This window comes from Dreissena polymorpha, chromosome 12 (genome assembly GCF_020536995.1).
Source record: "Dreissena polymorpha isolate Duluth1 chromosome 12, UMN_Dpol_1.0, whole genome shotgun sequence".
Taxonomy (NCBI): Eukaryota; Metazoa; Mollusca; class Bivalvia; order Myida; family Dreissenidae; genus Dreissena; species Dreissena polymorpha.
Window position 1 is genome coordinate 33,179,332 of NC_068366.1, and position 6,545 is coordinate 33,185,876.

Sequence of the window (6,545 nt, forward strand, 5' to 3'; positions counted from 1 at the left end):
TTAAAGAATTTATATATATTTTTGGTATTGTTAGAATAAAGGATTATGTACGGACTTATGGTTTTTTGCATACAAATCCATTTTAAATTGTTGGTATTTTTTGTAAAGTTCCATTTAATTAAAACGTACAAGGAAATAATAATATCTTATATAGTTTTGTTTATTATTTTAATAAAGAAACTTTGGCGGTGGTTTTATTTATTAATATAATAGAAAAAACTCGGAGATGATACAAATATTCAAAGAATTTACCTAGTATTTTACATTGGCTGAATTAAGAATTTAGGAATTTAGATTATTTAAGACAGTTTTGTTTATTAGAATGATAAAGGAAATTAAAGAGGACGAATAAATAAAATTATTGGAAAATTTAAAAATAGTTTTCCGAATTGTAAAAGAAAGAAAATAGGAAATAAGAAAAATAATGTTGATTGCGAATATGAATAGGGCAGACACACAAAAAAAATATTATGTAAATATGTATATACGTCATTGTGTTGATGCAAATATATGTAGGATATCGGTAATATTGAAGTTCTTGAGTAATTTTAAGTAAGAATTTAATGCGATCTGACGCGTATAGCGCAGTGAAAATATAACGATATGTACGCATTAAATTTCTAATATAATTGTTTAAGGGTTACAATTATATTTTATGAGCACGGCTGACTGATCAGCGTTCGGACATACCGAGCCCGAGGTTCTGATAACCTTAGCGTCCTCATGAGTTAGAGAATTTATCCCTGTGCCATCGAAGCAAATTACGCTATGGACAGAAGATGCGATGTCGCATAAGAATTATTTGAGTAGTTCGATTAGGAGCAAAGACCTGAATTTTGAAGTATACCGATACGTGTTCTTATATTATGAATGCATATATATATAAGTCTGCCTTGTCATATTTGCGCATTTTTACAAGTGCACAGGTCAAACATGTCAATAAATCTATGCCCAACGGCAAAACTATAGTGATAAAGATGAGGTTTATGAAACCATGATATGAACAGGTACGTCTATCATTACCCATTACTCTAGGTCAATAAAGTGGCGCGCGCCTGTCAAAAATTTACTGGCTGCACGTGCGTAAAATGATTATGCCTAAGGCGGTACACAAGTCATATTAAGTAAATGGCTTGTCAGATGTCAAACTGTCATGTACTTATCCGAAGTATGTTTTGAGGAATTGACTAATATTTTTTCGTTGAAAGAATTTATTTTTTTGAATAAGATATCACAGTAAGTTGTCATGACGATGTATAACAATAAATAAGGGAATATTTATAAATGTGTGCCATGATTTTGAACAACTGATGCGTGTATCTGCACAACACAAATGAAAGATCAAGATTTCAAGATTACGCCTTTAAAGATCGACATCGCGAAAACAAACGACTTCCACAACGAATTAACGACAGTACTTCATTATCATGGAATGCATAAGAAACATCATTGGGTTTTGCTCTCAAAGCGAAACACATGGTTTTTTATTGCGAGAAGAAAAATCAGCGCCTGAGAATCATTTAAGGACAAAGAGTGACGCAACACTGGACACGATTCTTATGACGTTAAACACTATAGAGTAGATGCAGCCGTTCAACTGTTTGACGTGCGTAGATAACGCATTTGGAATGATACTTCCGAGGCCAAAGACATCAAGGAGAACACTGCTATAGTTAATACCTCGTGAGCATTATGGCCAATAGAAGATCTTAATATCCCGAGAGAAATGAAGACGCTGGGGCCATCAACAAAAGTACAAACGACAACGAAAACAACAACAACGATGAATACAACGGAAACGACAATCGACGACGCAAGTTAAACATCGGAAAGCAGAGCTGAATCAACAAACGCATTCCAATTGCCACGGGCGAATCCACAATCGGCTTATCTTCATGACGGCGGCAATGACTTCAATGAAACATCGTATTCGCCGCGAGCTACAACTTCAAGACAACATGGACGACACCAGATGTACAGATGGCCAACGATCAACATATGATGTTCTACACAACATTTCGATTGACATTTAAATTGTATATCAATTACTTATGTTATTTATTTCAGCAGAGATGCTTGTCAAGGAAATTATATTGTTATCCGCATATTTTCCATCATTTGAGTGTGTTTATATGAATGTAGTTTTTGTTATTTAATTAGTAATTCAATAGTAAAATTTTAAAAGATTTTTTAAAATCATAAAATATAAAAAAATCAAATTAAGGGGGAAAGTTGTGTAACATAACGCACACAAAACGCACATTTGGGGCATTGTTGGATTTATATAATGATCGAAATTTGTACCACATTTCATACAATCTTAAATAGGCAGCCATCTGGATCAACAAATCATTAGCCTCGGGTTATAATTACCGGACACGGATATTTGCTTACCGTATGTGCCAATCTTCGGTCATTTCCGTATGTATTCGTTAGGTGTCCGTTGCATACGTATATTTAGGTTGCAGACACGTGACTTAACAAACGGCCAATCAGAATTGTACATGTAGACACGTGACGTTACACAGCCAATCAGAATTGTACACATAACAATTATCAAAGCTTTCGTTGTTTATATCTATATTTATGGACAGTCTTACTTAAACGGCCGAACATACAAGTCGCATTATTGCTGGCTTTCGCGGGATGGGCCCATTGCGGGCTTCGCATGTATCTTGTATTTGACAAACATTTTGGAAACGTTGTGTTGTGTTAATAAGCAGAAATAAAACGCAAAGAAATCAGAAATGAACTTTGTTGGTAACTGTATCTTTTCCACGAACGAGACGTAATTACGTGACAATTTGTTGAACTATTTACTACTTTAATCTACTTTAGGACATTATTAAATTTATCAAGGATTATCGAATTAATGTGAAATGGATTATTAACAATGTTTATAATTAACCAATGTTTTAATTTTAACAATAATTGACACTGGATTCAACAGTTGCACGAAACAATTTAGGATCAGTGTATCTAGTGTAACATTGCAATCTTTCTGGGAGGAAAAGTCTATCTCCCCTTTTTCTCCATAAATATAGGGTGTTTATTAACACGTTAAGTTTTCAGTATTTAAATACATTAAATAAGAGTAAAATAACTGTTTTTAAAATAACGCAATTTATAGCAGTTTTCAATTTTAATTGTATAACTATCATTAGAAAAGTATCATACTAGATTTAGATTGTTTTTCTGTGTGATATGAAAAAGAGAGAATTCGTCTCCATACTTACCTGAAAAATTGATTCAACGTATTGTTTTCAAAAGTTCCCAGAGTTTGTTGTGTAAAACAGAATACCAAGATAATCTATTCAAGTGTAATCGATCTCTGTCCTTTCGTCCGTCAAGTTCTTTATCATTCATTTCCACGCGAGATCGCAGACACAAATTTCATTCACTTTGTATTCAGCATCACTTTAAAATTCACATGCGCGTATTGTTCCTCCCTTCTTACCAAAACATTGTTCAGGAAATTTCCTTTAATTGGACAAAACGTTTAATGATGTGCGTGTGCCATTTTGGTTTTTTTTAATTATTAAACAAAGTTGAAAAAAAAATCTACCGATTAAGAAAAGTAAACCAAACCGCATACGAAGAAGTTTGATGGGCAACTAAACATATGAGAATTTCACACCTTGAATGTTTTTTTAAGTAATGTTTTGTATTTATTTGTCCATAGTTTAAAAAAATGAAAAGGTTTCAATTAGCAGGTGCGATATTTTGCTGCATTATGTTGAAAAAAAGTGCACGCATCGCTTAATGATTTGCGTTTGCTTTTGATTGTAATAAGATAAAAGTAACATAAATATTCAAAATCAACGAATATTTCGCAAAATATTCCGTAACATAAAGTTAACCCATAAAAAATCAGTACTCCTTATAGCAATAGCCAAAATTTCTACGATATATATGGTATGTAAACATAGATTGAACGAGATACAAAATACTCGTTTGTATTTGTGTGTGGCACAATACATTCCATTTTAATTGCCCGCAACGCTATCTTTTCATACGATACACGAACACTTACTTGGTACATGAACATGTGTTGAATATATTGTCCCGCAAAAAAGAGCATTTAGTATCTTGTAAAATCTATGTTTCCAGACCACATCTAGGGTTAACATGTTGGCTGTTGCTATAAGGAACAATGATTTTTTATGTGAAATATCGTACGAAATGTTCGTTGATTTTGAGGATTTATGGGCTTTTAAGCATGCGGATATTCAGTATATTTCTCAAAAGTGAAGTGATTTATAGTGTATTATCTTAAAATAACATTTAAAATCTTCTTTTATGAAACCGCAAGGATCAGATGTGAAACATCATATACTCATGCTCTACATCGTTTGTTCAAATCATGCACCCAAGTTCAAGATAAGCCCTCCCCTGGATGTTTCATGTTTTTCTTATATGTATGTAGTGAAAACTTGGACACTTCGGCAACGCAGGGCCAAGCAATTTGATATGGAACATATACGATGTTATGGATGTCATCAACTAAAATTGTTGAAATCATGCATCGGGAGTCAAAATATTTATAGAGACGTATTTGGTAAATAACTTACACAATTATTCTCTGGGTTCGTAGTTTAATATTTGGTCTGTAACATCCCATTGTGGTATGAGATTTATATTGATGGTTATAATACCATCATAGCGAAATAATGCGCATCTAGTGTTTTGATCATGAAAAAAGAATTAGTCTTTGTTGTCAACAGTGTGCGCCAATGTTTCTAATTTTTAATTAAGTTGGTTCAAACAAGTCTGGTATTAGCAGTCACATTTAATTGGAATTATTATATTTTTAATTTACAATTGCCCTATACTTCATTCGCGTGTTCTATTAAAGACAGAATGGCGGAGAAGTAAATTATCTAATCACTTTCGATCGATTCCATAACGAAACTGTTTCATAATGCTGATTCTTGACCAGGCCTGTGAGTCAATATGTTCTTGCTTCCGTCGCTTGACGATACTTGATCAAGATGTATTTGATTGGTTTATGATAAAATGAAACATAAATGGGGTTCTCCATTTTTTTAAATGACAAGATATTCAGATTGACGAGAATTCAATTCTATCTACCAGGGTTTTGACATGTGTCAATATCTTTTTAATATACCGAAGCATTTGAAGGATCAGCAACTACTAATAAACGGACTTTTGTACTTTTGCAAACTCTGAGCCCATATTTCACCTATAATGTCTTTAATATAATAACTTAAAGTGGCACAATAATAAATGTTTCAGATTCGCAAATTGCCGTTGTAGTTAAGATATTTGCGAGAAAACAGAAATACTGACCATTTACAATGCTGTAAAATATCCATTCTATCTATCGTGTTGATGATATAAAACCCTGAAAATATAAAACGCGTAACGATTGGATAATTTGGAGAGTTCTGATGTTATCGTTACATTTTGTGACACTTCGAGGATTGCTTATATAAAGTATAAAATACAGAACTCACTGTATAAGGAGGTCCCTTGAATGGCATAAAAATGAACACTTAAAACTTCCAAACCAGCTTATCCGGGGAATGTTTACAAAGATTAAGTTAACGACCGCCGCCCCATCACATCACTTTAGTAGTAAGGCTTAAGTGGTAAAACAGATATATTATAAAGATTTATAGAGAAAAGTAAGAAGCATATGTTTTTGTCAGAGGGAATAAAGCCACAGACAACAGTTAGGTATGAAACATAGGTCAATAACCATGCACTTATGGTTCTTGTGTATTACACCTCGCTTCGATGTATTCTATTGTATTATGACGTTCCAGGTTTATACCTGATTATTTTCCAGTTCTGCCATGGACAAGAAACCCGAAGACCGCATGAACTACCACACGGAAAACATAATTTAAGAAACGTTTCTCTTACATTTTTTACGGAGGAAAATAACGCGATTTTTATGTAGTCATTATAGAGCTCCGTCGAACAATCCCGTATGGCTCAATGGGTCATTGTCAACCAAACGGCGGTGCCGTTTAATTAAAAAAAACGGGTGACAAGAAGCCGATTCTTGTCATCCGGGGGTGACTAGAAGCCGATTCATGTCACCCTGGGGTGACGTCAAGCCGACGCTAGTCACCGGGGTGACATGAATCGGCTTCTAGTCACCCCCGGGTGACTTATGGGCCATGTCAGGTCGACAATGAAACAATGAGCTCAAGTTATCTTAGAAGATTAAGTTTAAGTCACATACACAGCGGCATATAAAAGTCTCGCACAAAAGGTCATGCTTTGTAAACTCGTTTACATTATCTTCATATACAATATTGTGTTTAAGCGGTAGCACCGTATGATGCCAGAAGTTTTCTTCTGTATAATAGTTAAGATCGGATACCTGAGTCAAGTATTCATTGTTTGCGTAAAACTGTCCTATCGTGAAAAGTTGAGCTCTTAAATTGAGATATCGTGTCCATGTAAGAATACACGAAATCCTATAGCCATACGGTCACATGATGAAAAGGCCAACTTGCAAGGGATTACACGTGCATTTCCTTTATTTAGGATTGTGAAAGCCTTGTAACAAT